At 45.0% G+C, this 17914-nt stretch overlaps 1 protein-coding gene across 3 annotated transcripts in view; it reads left to right on the top strand.

Annotated features, from left to right (window-relative positions):
- The first annotated feature begins 14083 nt into the window (after positions 1-14083).
- Positions 14084-17914, top strand: part of LOC129859357 (anion exchange protein 2-like) — an 88480-nt gene continuing 84649 nt past the window's right edge. For 2 of the 3 annotated variants that reach the window (XM_055929039.1, XM_055929036.1), the window contains exon 1: positions 14084-14188. The gene's annotated coding sequence lies outside the window, so the exon portion shown is untranslated. Of the gene's footprint in view, positions 14210-17914 lie in introns of all 3 variants that reach the window. The other variant, XM_055929038.1, reaches the window with a different exon arrangement.

The raw sequence follows: 17914 nt of genomic DNA, 5'->3' as shown, positions 1-17914 counted from the left end.
TGCAGCAATAAGCCATCCCATCTGGTTTGCACTTAGTGGGACAATCATTTGTTTTTCAACGGGACAATGACCCCACACCTTCAGGCTGTGTAAGGGCTGTTTGACCAAGAAGGAGAGTGATGAAGTGCTGCATCAGATGACCTGGCATCCACAATCACCTGACCTCAACCCATTTGCAATGGTTTTGGTTGAGCTGGACCGCAGAATGAAGAAAAAGCAGCCAACAAGTGCTCAGCATATGTGGGAACTCATTCAAGACTGTTGGAAAAGCATTCCAGGTGAAGCTGGTCGAGAGAATGCCAAGAGTGCAAAGTTGTCATCAAGGCAAAGAGTGGCTACTTTGAATCTAAAATATAATTATTTTTCTGTTTGCTAACTTAGGTAGCTTGTCTCGCTAGCTAGCTATCTAAACAGCTACAAGTAGCCATATATATGTCTAAAAATAGATGTTTTACAATAGGAGATTGTATCTCAATGTAAAACCTCTTCCCTTTTTAGTTGTAGATATGGCTACTAAACAGATAGGTTTACCAGCAAACGTCAGCTCATGACTGGAGATGGCTAGCTAATTAGCCTGGTGCCTGCTAATTTGCTATTTTTTTATTTTTTATTTATCCATTATTTTACCAGGTAAGTTGACTGAGAACACGTTCTCATTTGCAGCAACGACCTGGGGAATAGTTACAGGGGAGAGGAGGGGGATGAATGAGCCAATTGTAAACTTGTTGGCTATGCGCCAAGCCTTGCGTTTGTAAATTGTCAGCAAACGTGAAACATCAGCAACTGTAAATCATTTTACTAGCTAGCTACAGTGCCTTCGGAAAGTATTCAGAACCCTTGACCATTTTGATTAAATTGTCCTCACCCCATCAATCTACACACAATACCCAATAATGACAAAGCAAAAACAGGTTTTTGCTAATTTATATATATATTTTATATATATCACATTTACATAAGTATTCAGACCCTTAACTGACTTCAGTGGGCAAATGCTCACCTTCGATTGCCACTGGCATGCTGGAGAAGTGTGCTCTTCACGAATAAGCTACGGACAACGAACACAATTACATTTTATCGATGGCAATTTGAATGCACAGAGATACCGTGATGAGATCCTGAGGCCCATTGTCGTGCTATTTATCCACCGCCATCACCTCGTGTTTCAGCATGATAATGCACAGCCCTACGTCGCAAGGATCTGAACACAATTCCTGGAAGCTGAAAATGTCCCAGTTCTTCCATGGCCTGCATGCTCATCAGACATGTCACCATGGAGCGTGTTTTGGGATGCTCTGGATCGACAGCTTGTTCCAGTTCCCAGCAACTTTGCACAGCCATTGAAGAGGAGTGGGACAACATTCCACAGGCCACAATCAATATGCAAAGGAGATGTCGCGCTGCATGAGGCAAACGGTGGTTCCACCAGATACTGACTGGTTTTCTGATCCACGCACCTATCTGTTTTAGCATGTTGCATTTATATTTTTGTTCAGTGTAGTAATGACTATACGCAGCGGCAGAGACAGGGTGAATTGTCCCTTTAAATAACCTTCTGTCCTATGTAACCATGCTAAAATATATATATTTCACCTTTATTTATCCAGGTAGACCAGATGAGAACAAGTTATCATTTACAACTGCGACCTAGCCAAGATAAAGCAAAGCAGTGCGACACAAACAAAACAGAGTTACACATGTGACAAACAAATGTACAGTCAATAACACAATAGAAAAATCTATATACAGTGTGTGCAAATGTAGTAAGATTAGGGAGGTAGGGCAATAAATAAGCCATAGTGGCAAAATAATTACAATGTGCTATCACTGGACTGATAGATGTGCATAAGATCAATGTGCAAGTAGAGATACTTGGGTGCAAAGGAGCAAGAAAAATATGGGGATGAGGTAGTTGGGTGGACTATTTACAGAAAGACTGTGTACAGGTGCAATGATCGGTAAGCTGCTCTAACAACTGATGCTTAAACTTTGTGAGGGAGATATAAGACTCCAGCTTCAGTGATTTTTTTGCAATTCGTTCCAGTCATTGGCAGCAGAGAACTGGAAGGAAAGGCGGCCAAATGAGGAGTTGGCTTTCAGGATGACCAGTGAAATATACCTGCTGGAGCCGTGCTACAGGTGGGTGCTGCTATGGTGACCAATGAGCTGAGATAAGGCGGGGCTTTACCTAGCAAAGACTTATAGATGACCTGAAGCCAGTGGGTTTGGCGACAAATATGAAGCAAGGGCCAGCCAACGCGAGCATACAGGTCGCAGTGGTGGGTAGTATATGGGGCTTTGGTGACAAAATGGATGGCACTGTGATAGACTACATCCAATTTGCTGAGTAGAGTGTTGGAGGCTATTTTGTAAATTACATCGCCGAAGTCAAGGATCGGGAAAGATAGTCAGTTTTAGGAGGGTATGTTTGGCAGCATGAGTGAAGGATGCTTTGTTGCGAAAACGGAAGCCGATTCTAGATTTAATTTTGGACTGGAGATGCTTAATGTTAGTCTGGAATGAGAGTTTACAGTCTAACCAGACACCTAGGTATTTGTAGTTGTCCAAATATTCAAAGTCAGAACTGTCCAGAGTAGTGATGCTAGACGGGCGGGCATGTGCGGGCAGCGATCGGTTGAAGAGCATGCATTTAGTTTTACTTGCATTTAAGAGCAGTTGGAGGCCACGGAAGGAGTGTTGTATGGCATTGAAGCTCGTCTGGAGGTTTGTTAACACAGTGTCCAAAGAAGGGCCAGAAGAATACAGAATGGTGTCGTCTGCATAGAAGTGGATCAGAGAATCACCAGAAGCAAGAGCAACATCATTGATGTATACAGAGAAAAGAGTCGGCCTGAGAATTGAACCCTGTGGCACCCCCATAGAGACTGACAGAGGTCCGGACAACAGGCCCTCCGATTTGACACACTGAACGCTATCTGAGAAGTAGTTGGTGAACCAGGCGAGGCAGTCATTTGAAAAACCAAGGCTGTTGAGTCTGTCGATAAGAATGCAGTGATTGACAGAGTCAAAAGCCTTGGCCAGGTCGATGAAGACGGCTGCACAGTATTATCATTTATCGATGGCGGTTATGATATGGTTTAGGACCTTGAGCGTGGCTGAGGTGCAACCATGACCAGCTCGGAAACTAGATTGCATAGCAGAGAAGGTATGGTGGGATTCGAAATGGTCGGTGATCTGTTTGTTAACTTGGCTTTCAAAGACTTTAGAACGGCAGGGTAGGATAGATATAGGTCTGTAACAGTTTGGGTCTAGAGTGTCTCCCCCTTTGAAGAGGGGGATGACCGCAGCAGCTTTCCAATCTTTAGGGATCTCAGACGATACGAAAGAGAGGTTAAACAGGCTAGTAAGAGGGGTTGCAACAATTGCCGCGGTTAATTTTAGAAAGAGAGGATCCAGATTGTGTAGCCCTGCTGATTTGTAGGGGTCCAGATTTTGTAGCTCTTTCAGAACATCAGTTATCTGGATTTGGGTGAAGGGGAAATGGGGGAGGCTTGGGCAAGTTGCTGTGGGGTGTGCAGAGCTGTTGACCGGGGTAGAGGTAGCCAGGTGGAAAGCATGGCCAGCCGTAGAAAAATGCTTATTGAAATTCTCAATTATCGTAGATTTATCGGTGGTGACAGTGTTTCCTAGCCTCAGTGCAGTGGGCAGCTGGGAGGAAGTGCTCTTATTCTCCATGGATTTTACAGTGTCCCAGAACTTTTTTTTTGTGCTACAGGATGCAAATTTCTGTTTGAAAAAGCTAGCCTTTGCTTTCCTAACTGCCTGTGTATATTGGTTCCTAACTTCCCTGAAAAGTTGCATATCGCGGGGGCTATTCAAAGCTAATGCAGTACACCACAGGATGTTTTTGTGCTGGTCAAGGGCAGTCAGGTCTGGAGTGAACCAAGGGCTATATCTGTTACTGGTCCTACATTTTTTGAATGGGTCATGCTTATTTAGGATGGTGAGGAAGGCACTTTTAAAGAATAACCAGGCATTCTCTACTGACGGAATGAGGTCAATATCCTTCCAGGATACCCAGGCCAGGTCGATTAGAAAAGCCTGCTCGCTGAAGTGTTTTAGGGAGCGTTTGACAGTGATGAGTGGTAGTCAGTTGACCACGGACCCATTACGGATGCAGGCAATGAGGCAGTAATCACTGAGATCCTAGTTGAAGACAGAGGTGTATTTAGAGGGCAGGTTTGTCTGGATGATATTTATGAGGGTGCCCGTGTTTACGGATTTAGGGTTGTACCTGGTAGGTTCCTTAATAATTTGTGTGAGATTGAGGGCATCTAGCTTAGATTGTAGGATGGCCGGGGTGTTAAGCATATCCCAGTTTAGGTCACATAACAGTACGAACTCTGAAGATAAATGGGGAGCAATTAATTCACATATGGTGTCCAGGGCACAGCTGGGGGCTGAGGGGTGTCCATAACAAGCAAGCAACAACAATGAGAGACTTATTTCTGGAAAGGTAGATTTTCAAAAGTAGAAGCTCGAACTGTTTGGGCACAGACCTGGACAGCATGACTGATCTCTGCAGACTATCTCTGCAGTAGATTGCAACTCCCCCCCTTTGGCAGTTCTGTCTTGGCGGAAAATGTTGTAGTTGGGGATGGAAATGTCAGAATGTTTGGTGGCCTTCCTTAGCACGGCTAGGACATCAGGGTTGGCGGAGTGTGCTAAAGCAGTGAATAAAACAAACTTAGGGAGGAGGCTTCTGATGTTAACATGCATGAAACCAAGGCTTTTACGGTTAGAGAAGTCAACAAATGATAGCGCCTGGGAAATAGGAGTGGAACTGGGGGCTACAGGGCCTGGGTTAACCTCTATAACACCAGAGGAACAGAGGAGGAGTAGGATAAGGGTCGGCTAAAGGCTTTAAGAACTGGTCGTCTAGTGCGTTGGGAACAGAGAATAAAAGGAGCAGATTTCTGGGCGTGGTAGAATAGATTCAGGGCATAATGTACAGACAATGGTATGGTAGGATGTGAGTACAGTGGAGGTAAACCTAGGCGTTGAGTGATGATGATAGAGGTTTTGTCTCTGGAGGCACCAGTTAAGCCAGGTGAGGTCTCCGCATGTGTGTGGGGTGAGACAAAAGAGCTATCTATTGCATGTTGAGCGGGACTGAGGGCTCTACAGTGAAATAAAATAATAAGAACTAGCCAAGAAAGCAGTAGACAAGGCATATTGACATTAGAGAGAGGCATAAAGCAATCACAGGTATTGATCAGGAGAGCTAAAACAACAACGGGTAAATGGAAATGAATAGGCAGATCAGGTCAGTTACGTACATACAGGACCTGAGTTCGAGGCTGGGGCCGACAGGTAAATAAAATGAGGTACCGTGTTATTGAAACAGTCCACTGGGCATCATTCTTCGACGACATCATAACAGAATAGCCTGTTGAGACCACATCGGGCGATCACGTCGGCAGTTCAGTTGTGATGGATCGATGGGGCTCCGTGTTGACAATAAAGGGTCCAGGCCAATTGGCAAAGGAGGTATTGTAGCCCTTGAATTAGCTGGTATATGGGCCTAGCTCGAGGCTAGCTCAAGGCTAGCTGGTGCTTGCTTCAGGACAGAGACGTTAGCTAATAGTAGCCACTCGTTTGCAGCTAGCTAGCTGCAGACATAACATATCATTCTCACTGGTCACCATAGCAGCACCCACCTGTAGCACGCGCTCCAGCAGGTATATTTCACTGGTCATCCCCAAAGCCAACTCCTATATCATACTGTTAGATATAGTCCATGAGACCAGCCTGGGTAAAAAGACACTGGTGGTAGAGCCAAAGATAACATATAAATGAAGATGCCCCACTCAGGTTGTTTAGGGAGAGGTCGAAATTTACACAATAGTTACCCGGAGGAAAATGGGGGAGGGGTCATGCTTTTTCAATTTCAGTCAGGGAAGGTTTAGTATTTTAGAAATGTATTCCAGGGGAGGTGTTACGCTCGTTGATAGAATGAGACCAACGTGCAGCGTGGTAGGTGTACATTTTTCTTTATTAAAAATGACACCGAAAACAACAAAATACAAAACCAAACGTAAAGCTATATGCAGTGCAGAAAGCAACTACACACAAATAAGATCCCACAACTGAAGGTGGGAAAAGGGCTTGCTAAGTATGATCCCCAATCACCATACCCGGCCCAACAAAGAAATAGACAAACTAGAATGCCCACCCAAATCACACCCTGACTTAACCAAATAGAGAAATAAAAAGGCTCTCTAAGGTCAGGGCGTGACAGGAGGGTCATGTAATTTGAAAATCAATTAAATGTTATATTGCTCAGGGTTTGAGAATTAGTTGCTTATTATAGTATCTCATGTCTGCCCAATGATGCCGCTCATCATTTATTCTCTGATGGGCAGGCAAAATCAGCGCAATATCAAGTGCGCCTAGTGTGGTCAGCCTTTCTCCAGCCTTTCTCAAACCCGGGTCCCGGCACCAGTCTGTGGAGGAATGATTGCAGCATATTTGTGCTGAATATTATTATTGATTTTTTTTTTAGGTCTGCAGCATATTGAGTCAAATAAATAATTGCAGTAGGACTACTTGTGTAATGCACTGAACCATGCATGCAGCCAGTGGTGACCTGTCATTCAGGGCAGGTGTTTAGCAACAACAACAAAAAATATATATATATATATATATTTTTTTTTTGTTCCTGTTTTGCATGTTATTTTGACATTAATACGTGTCACATATCAGTTTGCAAAAAAATTTAAAAAAATCAAATCATTGAGCTAATAAAGCCGCATATAAAGAGGGTCTTTTTTTTCTTTCTTCAGTAAGGCAGCTCCAAAATGCAGGTGTTTCAGCCTAGATAGGTGCTTTCTGTGGTGGTGGGGCAGCCAGCGGAAAATACGGAGCATAGGGGTTGGTAATGTTCTCTAGTTGTGCCGTGATTGGCTCAGTATTCTGTCACTCATGGGGACACTGCGTCACCACAAAATCTACGGGGAGAGCTAGAAAATTCAAGCCCCTTGGATGCTGCCATTGAGTTACATTAGAAGTGCCCATCCAAGAAGGCTCAGGGTCATTGGTCATAGATAAAATTACGTCAAATCACGTTATATGTATCGTAGCTTTGATTGGACTGATCATGTCAACATCATACTTTCAGAATCTTAGCTAGCAAGCTGCAGTCATCATCATGTATCAAGTCAACAATCTACTGGCAAAGCCTTTTCAATCCTTGTCATATGAAGAGAAATGATGAAGAGAAATTATAGATAAAACATATCGGTGGTCATCGGCAATTGGACATAAACATTACCCAACAAGTTGGAAATCGCAAATTCAACAATGAGTGGTTTGGAAGGAATCAGTGGCTAACTGCAAGCATTGCAAAGCAATCCCTAGCCTGCTATTCAGTGGAGTGGGTGTGTGGTCCAAGTCTGGGTTTAAGGGTCTGGGAACTGGGAAATCTCAGACTTCAGTGAGTTCAAGAAAACTGGGAATTTTGGAAAAGAAACGAGCCACGACTGAGAAATAACTTTTGAACGGCCATCCAACTCGGAATTTCAAGTCGGGAACTCAGGCATCTTTCTAGAGCTCCGACCTGAAGATCACTGACATCTTGATTCAACCTTGTTTTTTTTCATAGTTCGCAGTTGTCTTGCAACAACCATAAATTCAGAGAATGACAGACTTTGATGACAAAATTTGCCACGAAGGTCCGCCGCACCACCTTCCTGTTCAAGTGAGCACAGCAAAACAAGGTGAGTCCGAAAATATCTTGTATGCTGCTCCATAAATTATGTAATATGCCAGGGAGATATGTATACTGTAGCTAAGAAAGTAATTCAAAGTGTATGTTGTGTAGTAAGCTGTTAGTAGCCCATGTGCCTCACCCTAATAATTTGGTCCCTTTTCCCCTCATAAGTTAGCCTACTGTTTTGACTTGGTGGTGCACATTTAGCCTATAGCCTGTTTTAGAGAAATGTATTCATCAAATATTGTAAGAGCTTTCATTGTCTGCTTATGTGCCCCCTTTATTTATCCTACGGTTCTGACTTGGTGTACAGGGAGAATACTGTAAGAATGACCCATGTTCTGAATTCTGTCTTTGTACATTTCAAAAGTACTGTAATGAAACAACAGGAAGCAGGTCTCGAACCCTCGACCTTCTAGCCTGAAGTCCAGCGCACTATCGACTGTGCCGCAAAAGCATGCTATGCGGCAGAGTCGATATCCGTGCTTATAAACCCAGGGTCGTTACACTACTCCCTCCTTTCAAAGAGAGCGTCCTCGCGCTAGCTTACGACTCTACGTCTTACAGGAACGTGCTCACCGGCCGAGCACCCGCACTGTCTTGGATGCAAGGTCCGATCTTCTGACACCAATTTAATGAAACAGCAAGGAGCAGATCTCGGACCATCGACCTTCTAGCCCAAAGTCCAGCGCGCTATCGACTGTGCCGCAAAAGCATTCTCGTGCGGCAGAGTCGATATCCGCACTTATAAACCCAGGGTCGTTACACTACTGAACAAATTGTACTGTCCTAGCTCGCTCATTAATATCTTAATCGAAATTACGAATTGCCTCTTACCCGCCCATTGTCCCCTTCTGCCATAGTTTGTACATTTAAATTGTCAGTAGAAACCACATTTGTTTAAGTAAGTCAGCCATATCAGATATGTTTTTTTAAAAGGCAGTAAATGAGGCTGAATTAACAGTTTCGCTGCCAGACAAGGCTCCGCTGATAGCCGTCCTGGCAATAACACCGCACACATCCTGGTTAACGCTCTCCACCTGCCCATTACTCTCGGGGTAAAAACCTGAGGTAAGGCTGAGGTAAGGCTGATCGAGACCCCCAGACGCTCCATGAACGCTCTCCAGACACTATATCCTCAGGCACCCCGTAGTGCCGGAAAACGTGAGTGAACAAGGCCTCCGCAGTCTGTAGGGCCATAGGGAGACCGGGCAGAGGAAGGAGACGGCAGGACTTGGAAAACGGTCCACAACGACCAGGATCATGGTGTTCCCCTGTGATGGGGGGAGATCTGTGAGAAAATCTATCGACAGGGGAGACCAAGGCCATTGTGGAACGGGTAAGGGGTGTAACTTACCTCTGGGCAGGTGCCTAGGAGCCTTACACTGGGCGCACACCGAGCAGGAGGAAACATAAACCCTCACGTCCTTGGCCAAGGTGGACCACCAGTACTTCCCACTCAAACAGCGCACTGTCCGACCGATACCTGGATGACCAGAGGAGGGTGACGTGTCAGCCCAATAGATCAGCCGGTCACGGACAGCAGACGGAACGTACAGACGCCCAGCGTGACACTGGAGGGGAGCGGGCTCTGCACGTAACGCCTGCTTAATGTCCGTGTCCAGCTCCCACACTACCGGCGCCACCAGGCAGGAGGCCGGGAGTATGGGGGTGGAATCCATGGGCCGCTCCTCTGTGTCATACCGCCGGGACAGTGCATCTGCCTTGACATTCTGGGAACCTGGTCTGTACGAAAGGGTGAAAACAAAATGGGTAAAAATCATGGCCCACCTTACTCCAGATTGCGGTGGTCAATCCAGATGAGAAAAGGGTGTTTAGCCCCCTCAAGCCAATGTCTCCACGCCTTCAAAGCCTTGACGACAGCCAACAGCTCCTGGTCCCTCATGTCATAGTTTCCTCGAGAAGAAAGCACAGGGGCTGAGCTTCAGTGGCGTACCCGAGCGCTGAGAGAGCACGGCTCCTATCCCAGCCTCGAACGCGTCCACCTCCACTGTGAACGCCAAAGAAGGATCCGGATGGGCCAGCACGGGAGCCGAGGTAAGCAGGGCCCTTAGGTGAATAAAAGCCCTGTCCGCCTCAGCCGAACACTGCAACCGAACCGGACCCCCCTTCAGCAGTGAGGTAATGGGAGCCGCTACCTGACCAAAACCCCGGATAAACCTCCGGTAGTAATTGACAAAGCCTAGAAAACGCTGCACCTCCTTTACCGTGGTGGGAGTCAGCCAATTACGCACGGCTGAAATGCGGTCACTCTCCATCTCCACCCCAGAGGTGGAAATGCAGTATCCTAGGAAGGAGACGGACTGCTGGAAGAACAGGAATTTCTCAGCCTTGACATACAGGTCATGCTCCAACAGTCAACCAAGCACCCTGCACACCAAGGACACATGCTCGGCGCGTGCAGCGGAGTATATCAGAATGTCATCGATATAAACCACTACACCCTGCCCGTGCAGGTCCCTGAAAATCTCGTCCACAAAGGCTTGGAAGACTGACGGAGCATTATTCAACCCGTAGGGCATGACGAGGTACTCATAATGCCCTGAGGTGGTACTGAACGCTGTCTTCCACTCGTCTCCCTCCCAAATACGCACCAGGTTGTAAACGCTCCTGAGATCTAGTTTCGTGAAGAAGCGCGCCCCGTGCATTGACTCAATCTCTGTGGCTATGAGAGGTAGCGGGTAATTGTACTTTACAGTGATCTGGTTAAGAGCTCAATAGTCAATACATGAGCGCAGACCCCCCCTCCCTTTTCTTCACAAAAAAATTTAATCGAGGAGGCGGGTGAAGTAGAGTACCGAATGTACCCATGATGCATGGATTCGGAGACATATGTTTCCATAGCCGCCGTCTCCGCCTGTGACAGGGGATACACGTGACTCCTGGGAAGTGCGGCGTCTACCAGGAGATTTATCGCACAATCCCCCCGACGATGGGGTGGTAATTGAGTCGCCTTCTTTTTGGAGTAGGCGATAGCCAAATCGGAATATTCTGGGGGAATGCGCACAGTGGAGACCTGGTCTGGACTTTCCACCATAGTAGCACCAACGAAAACCACTAAACACCTCCCCGGCACTCTTGCGACCACCCCGTGAGATCCCTCCATTGCCATGAAACAGTGGGGTCATGACAGGCTAACCAGGGTAGGCCTAGCACCACGGGAAACGCAGGAGAGTCAATGAGGAAGAGATTGATTCTCTCCTTGTGACCCCCCTGCTTCACCATGCCCAGGGGAGCGGTGGCCTCCCTAATCAACCCTGACCCTAATGGTCGACTGTCTAAGCGTGAACTGGGAAGGGCATAGCCACTGGAACAATTGGGATCCCTAAACTATGGGCGAATGATCTGTCTATTAAATTCCCAGCCGTGCCTGAATCGACGAGCTCCTTATGCTGGGAATGCGGGGAAACTCAGGAAAAGTAACATACAAAAACAGGTGTGCAACAGAGGGCTCTGGGTGAGAATGGTGCCGGCTCACCTGGGGTGATGCCAGATGCCCTGCCTGCTGCCTCCACTCCCAGAGGAACCAACCCGGCACCGACCGGCAGTGTGACCTCTGCGGCCACAGATGGTGCACATGAAGGAACCTCCTCCGGTCTCCCTGGGCGCAGCACCTCCCAGCTCCATGGGCATCGGAGCGGTCGTGCTGGGGGATGGAACCGACAGATTCTGCTCTGGACGTCCGCGAGTAGCCAGCAGGTTATCCAGCTGAATGGACAGGTCCACCAGCTGGTCAAAGGTGAGGGTGGTGTCCCTGCAGGCCAACTCCCGATGGACATCCTCGCGCAAACTGCAGCGATAGTGGTCGATCAGGGCCCTGTCGTTCCATCCCGCACCGGCGGCCAGGGTCCGAAAGTCCATCGCAAACTCCTGGTCGCTCCTCGTCCCCTGCCTCAGATGTCTCCCCACACAGCGTCTCCCCACACAGCGTTGGCCCACTCCAGGGCTTTCCCCTAGAGGCACGAGACGAGGGCGGACACCCTCTCACGGCCCGAAGGAGCCGGGTGGACAGTTGCCAGGTATAGATCCAGCTGCAGCAGGTAACCCTGTCAGCGTGCAGCCGTCCCATCGTACTCCCGGGGAAGGGCGAGACGAATCCCACTGGGACCGGGTGCAGGGGGGGGGGGGGGGGGGGGGGGGTGCTGGTGGAGGCGCTGGAGGAACTCCCTGTCTCTCCCAGCGGTCCATAGTTTAATGCGACAAAACAAACTGCACCCAGAACAACAAAATACGGGTTGAAATAACCCATTGCAAACCAGTCTGAAGTGCACATACACTTTACAACAAACAATTCCACACACAGACATGGGGGAACAGAGGGTTATACACGACGAGACTGCTGCTCAACCTATTCATGCAGGTACGTGTAAGTGACAAAACTGGGCATCTAGAGAGACCGAGTGGACAGAGGTATTTTCGATATGTTCCCCCTATTGTAAACTCTAACGTGGGTGATGGATGTAGACATGAATCACATGCGAAAATTGATTGGGTCACATCTGAGCAAAACTCTGCTCACATTCAAGGATTACTTCCCTTCACAATCTGATCCACGCCCGGGAAAGCAGTGGATACGTAATCCGTTCACCAACACTGAAGAGACTCAGTTTGTCACCGGTTCTTGATGATAAATTATTGGAGCTGTCCTGTGACCAAGGCCTACGCATTCGTTTTAATGAGATGCGCCTGTCCACATTCTGGCTGTTCAGCTGCGGAGAATACCCGCAAATTTGCGAGATGGCAGTGAAGAACTTAATACTCTTTTATTCTACCTATTTATGTGAGACCAGCTTCTCCTCTCTTGCTGCAACAAAATCTAAGTATCGCAACAGACTGGCTGTTGAAAACACTTTGACACCTATGTGGTGTCCCTGGGACAAAAAGTTTGAGAAAAGCTGGCCTATAATATAGGTTATAGGCCTAGGCTATACGAAGAGCATGCTCGGAGAAGCACAGGGCAAAATTTGATTTCTAAGAAAATGTACTTCCTTCCCGAGTTTTGGCGCTTCCGGGATGGTAATGTCCTGTTCAGGTTGAGAGGGAGAGCATGAAGATGAAAAGGAGGACCGGAGGTAACCTTGCTACTGCTATAATTAATTTTAATGAAAACAATGTTTCGTTGCCCAAAATGAAGCTATTTATCAGAGTTATTGACCTCACAATAAGCAATATTCGAGTAATTTACATACATGACTATGAAGCGGAAGCAGTGGAGATGGACAGTGCGTGGGTGCTGAAAGTAGGCTAATTCGAGAAGAAGCAATTCATTTAAACAGTCTTCATTTTAATTTGACTTTAGGCTACGCACAACAATAGGGCTCTGTGTTGCAGCCAATGTCTACCTATTCAAGAAATAAGCGGTAGGTCTACCTGTTTGACAGACAAAATTATAGTCTACTATCCATAGTTTTTGTCAGCCAGTTCATTCAGTCACCGCTCCTTAAATATATCAGTGTCAGTGAAGAGCTTCGTTGTGTTAAGTTAAAATCGAGTCTCGAATTGAGGGGGTATGTGGAGGTAGTGTAGCTTTTGTTAAACAAATTGGCTAAAGCCCTTGTTAATGTAAGATTTAAAAATAATAATAATAATTGGACCTGATTATATAAAGCGTTGTATAACGTTGCTTTAGTCTGCAATGCTTTATGCTACAAACCAGCTGTAAAATGCTGGGGAAAGACGTGACTCCGATGCATATGGGATATATTTGGTTTGTCTCTGACATTCAGAGGCTGCGCTACAACCTTCCATAGCCGGCCAAGAGGAGACAAAAAAAATGTACTCTGCTTGAGAAGTAATTATTCTTTAATTGACGTTCAACATTTCAACAGGCTATTAAACAACATACTAACTCTAAATGAGTCAGGAGCATGACAGGTAGCCTAAGAAGTAATGAAAATGAATTATTTAGGCCATTTAAAAAATATATTGTGACAGGCTGGCAGGATCGCTCAGCATTTTAACATTACATCAACAACAGCACTCCAACAACATGCCTATACATTTCGCATTTAGGCTGTATATGTTTGAATCATTATTTTGGGTATAGGGTCAGGGTCACTTGTTTTTTTCAAGCGTAAAGGGAACGTCGGATAAAATATATATTTTACTTAAGTGAGAGCGGTCTATTTTCATTTCAGATAGATCCGATTTTATCCAGGTATTCCTCATTATAAATAACGTATATTCACTTACCATTGAAAGAAATGGTCAGTTCCGGTCTGCTTAATAGGGTGGCTCTCCCATAAGTACCAATGCATTCATAGCTGGGTCTGGTCTGCTTAGTTCATTGAAAGTACATGAACCACATAAATTGAGAGAGTGGGATGTCTCGCTTCCTTTTCCGTCTCTGGTCGAGCCATCATGAGAAATATGAAACATTTTACGCACGCGCATCCATAGCACGTCCACACACAAGACAGCGGGAGGTGAATCGGGGTAAGAAGTCTAGCTACTAAAGTAAGCAGGAAGTGGATAAAATACCTGTACTGTTTGTAAATATGTGAAAATGCCATTGTTTAGCCGAGAATAGTGTTTTTGTTAGCGAGCTGTCTTCTAAAACTGGAATTCACGTTGGTTAGGACTTGACAGGCAATGTTAGCTAGCAGCAGGCTATGCTGTCACTTGGCACGATAAAGGTTGTAACGGAAAGGTATAGCCTCCACGTCTTTGGTTTTGCTAGCAATGCTATTCAGCTAATAATGGGAATGACTGAATTTATATTGCTAGTGTAATGGTATTGTCGATAAAGATGAATATGCCCATTCAAAACGTTGGTATAAGATACATTTTGGCACCCCACTGTAGACAACATTTAACTAAAGACGTGAGCTGACTTTACAGTAAAAAAATTAATGATGGCTAAAGCCATGTGACAACAAAGTACAGTAATTGTTTTGTGAATGTGATATAGGTAGGGAGGTACGTCGCAAGGTCACTTAGCCCAATTTTTGTTTTGAAGGTTTTTTATTTGGTACACACATCCTATCAACTGTACTTTCAATTAGGAACTTTTTGGGTGTACTAGTCGCTTAACCATTGAACAATCAGAGGCTGTGTGTGGGGGTTTGGTCAGGGGTAACGAGGTATGCGCTTTCATTCATTTTGAGTGCAACATTTTCCGTTATGTTTTAAACTCATTTTTCTAACTAAACCAGTTATTTCCTCGTAATGCCAAAATGACTCAGAAATGACTCTTACAGTAAACTATTTTTCTCCAGGTTCTAACCTATTGATCACACCTACAACGTCATTGCGTTTGGTACACCAGAAGTACATGCATTTCCAATGGAACGCCTCGTTTGCCTTGCAACATTGCGTTGCAGAGGCAGTTGCAGTGCGTTCTGTGTTGGTTGGTTGTTTAGCAACAAAACCCAGGAGTGTGCAACTATAGGTCAAAGCAGACAGCAATATTTCGTCTCCAATGTTTATTGAAAACGCAAATAAATTTGCTCAATGAGCACTTGTCTCTCATGCATCATTACAGTTGTTGGTTAGCTATCTTAGCAAATTTGAGATATATTAGCATTGACATGAAAAATCTGTCAAAACACCTCAAAACAAGACATGATATCAATAACAAGATGAAACAAGCTGAAATAGGCCACTTATGATTCGCCACATGTTAGTTTCTTGTCTTTCTTGCTAGCAATCTGGACATACAGAATCACAACTACAGGCTGTCTTCTGCCCCGTGGAAGCATGCGCACATTGTTTTTGCGACGTTATCAGCTAAGTCATCTATACATTGGATTAATCAAACGTATGTGTGAAATTGGTAGCAGAGGTTAAATGTTGAACTTTTGTTGCACACATCAAGATGATGCAGCGTACCATTTTGCACAAGCATTTCGCTACACTCGCAATAACATCTGCTAACAATGTGTATGCGAACAATACAATTTGATTTGATTTGAATGACGCTGTAGGTGTGTAACGCCTCTATCACATGCAGCGTGCAACAAAAGTTCAACATATGCACCACACAATGCACTGCAACTGCACTACAATGTAGTGCTGCAAGGCAAACACAGGGTTCTGTTGGAAATGAATGTACTTCTGCTGGTGTACCAAAACGCAATGACGCTGTAGGCTAATAAAACTGTCAGGAGGTCTATGGCAGGAAGGATGTGTCTCCTTAGCTCTCCGATGCAGGTTTACCTCTGTCACCCATAGCTGCTGACACACTCGCACTACATTGCATCTCATGGCAGTCTCCTGATCTAATGGGATTGGCATAGTGAGTAAGGAATACTATAAAAATGTATCTATTACTAGCCCACAATATGTTGTCTTATATCAAATAACATTTTTCTTCTTTAAAAACACTGCACTGCTAGTACACCGAGACCAGTCTACCGGTATGCACATGCACACACATCCATAAACATGTCATAGTGGGACCCACTATTGAAGTCATTTCATTATGAAATGGTTCTAGGTGTATATCTTACCCATAAGTAAGCTATCCTGTCAGCTGTTGTATGTTCATATCCCTTCTGACACATACTGGGCAGGGCTGTGTGTAATTAAGACCTATTTACAGTTCCTTCAGAAAGTATTGCACCCCTTGACTTTTTCCCCCACATTTTGTTACAAACTGAGTTTAAAATTGATTTAATTGTAATTTTTGGTCTACAATCTACACAAAATACTCTAATGTGAAAGCTGAAGAAAAATTCTAACATTTATTGAAAATGAATGAAATATAAAAAATATCTTGATTAGATACAGTTGATGTCGGAAGTTTACATACATCTTAGCCAAATACATTTAAACTCAGTTTTTCACAATTCCTGACATTTAATCCTAGTAAAAATTCCCTGTTTTAGGTCAGCTAGGATCACCACTTTATTTTAAGAATGTGAAATGTCAGAATAATAGTAGAGAATTATTTCAGGTTTTATTTTTTCATCACATTCCAAGTGGGTCAGAAGACAACATGCACTCAATTATTATTTGGTAACATTTCCTTTAAATTGTTTAACTTGGGTCAAATGTTTCGGGTAGCTTTCCACATTCCTCCTGACAGAGCTGGTGTAAATGAGTCAGGTTTGTAGACCACCTTGCTCGCACACACTTTTTCAGTTCTGCCCACAATTTTTCTATAGGTTTGAGGTCAGGGCTTTATGATGGCCAGTCCAATACCTTGACTTTGTTGTTCTTAAGCCATTTTCCACAACTTTGGAAGTATACTTGGGGTCGTTGTCCATTTGGAAGACCCATTTGCGACCAACCTTGAACTTCCTGACTGATGTCTTGAGATGTTGCTTCAATATATCCACATAATTTTCCTACCTCTTGATGCCATCTATTTTGTGAAGTGCACCAGTCCCTCCTGCAGCAAAGCACCCCCACAACATGATGCTGCTACCCCCGTGCTTCACGGTTGGGATGGTGTTCTTCGGCTTGCAAGCCTCCCCCTTTTTCCTCCAAACATAACAATGGTCATTATGCCCAAACAGTTGTATTTTTGTTTCATCAGACCAGAGGACATTTCTACAAAAAGTACGATCTTTGTCCCCATGTGCAGTTGCAAACCGTCGTCTGGCTTTTCTATGCGGTTTTGGAGCAGTGGCTTCTTCCTTGCTGAGCGGCCTTTTGGGTTATGTCGATAAAGGACTTGTTTTATTGTGGATATAGATACGCTGTACCTGTTTCCTCCAGCATCTTCACAAGGTCCTTTGCTGTTTTTCTAGGATTGATTTGCACTTTTCTCACCAAAGTACGTTCATCTCTAGGAGACAGAACGTGTCTCCTTTCTGAGCGGTATGACGGCTGCGTGGTCCCATGGTGTTTATACTTGGGTACTATTGTTTGTACAGATGAACGTGGTACCTTCAGGCGTTTGGAAATTGCTGCAAAGGATGAACCAGACTTGTCGAGGTCTACAATTTTATTTTCTGAGGTCTTGGCTGATTTTCTTTTGATTTTCCCATGATGTCAAGCAAAGAGGCACTGAGTTTGAAGGTAGGCCTTGAAATACATCCACAGGTACACCTCCAATTGACTCATTATGTCAATTAGCCTATCAGAAGCTTCTAAAGCCATGACATCATTTCCTGAATTTTTCCAACCTGTTTAAAGGCACAGTCAACTTAGTGTATGTAAACTTCTAACCCACTGGAATTGTGATACAGTGACTTATATGTGAAATAATCTGTC

The sequence above is a fragment of the Salvelinus fontinalis genome, chromosome 7 (genome assembly GCF_029448725.1).
Source record: "Salvelinus fontinalis isolate EN_2023a chromosome 7, ASM2944872v1, whole genome shotgun sequence".
NCBI classification, from domain to species: domain Eukaryota; kingdom Metazoa; phylum Chordata; class Actinopteri; order Salmoniformes; family Salmonidae; genus Salvelinus; species Salvelinus fontinalis.
Note: the sequence above shows the minus strand (reverse complement) of the source record. Positions and strands in the feature narration are given on the sequence as shown.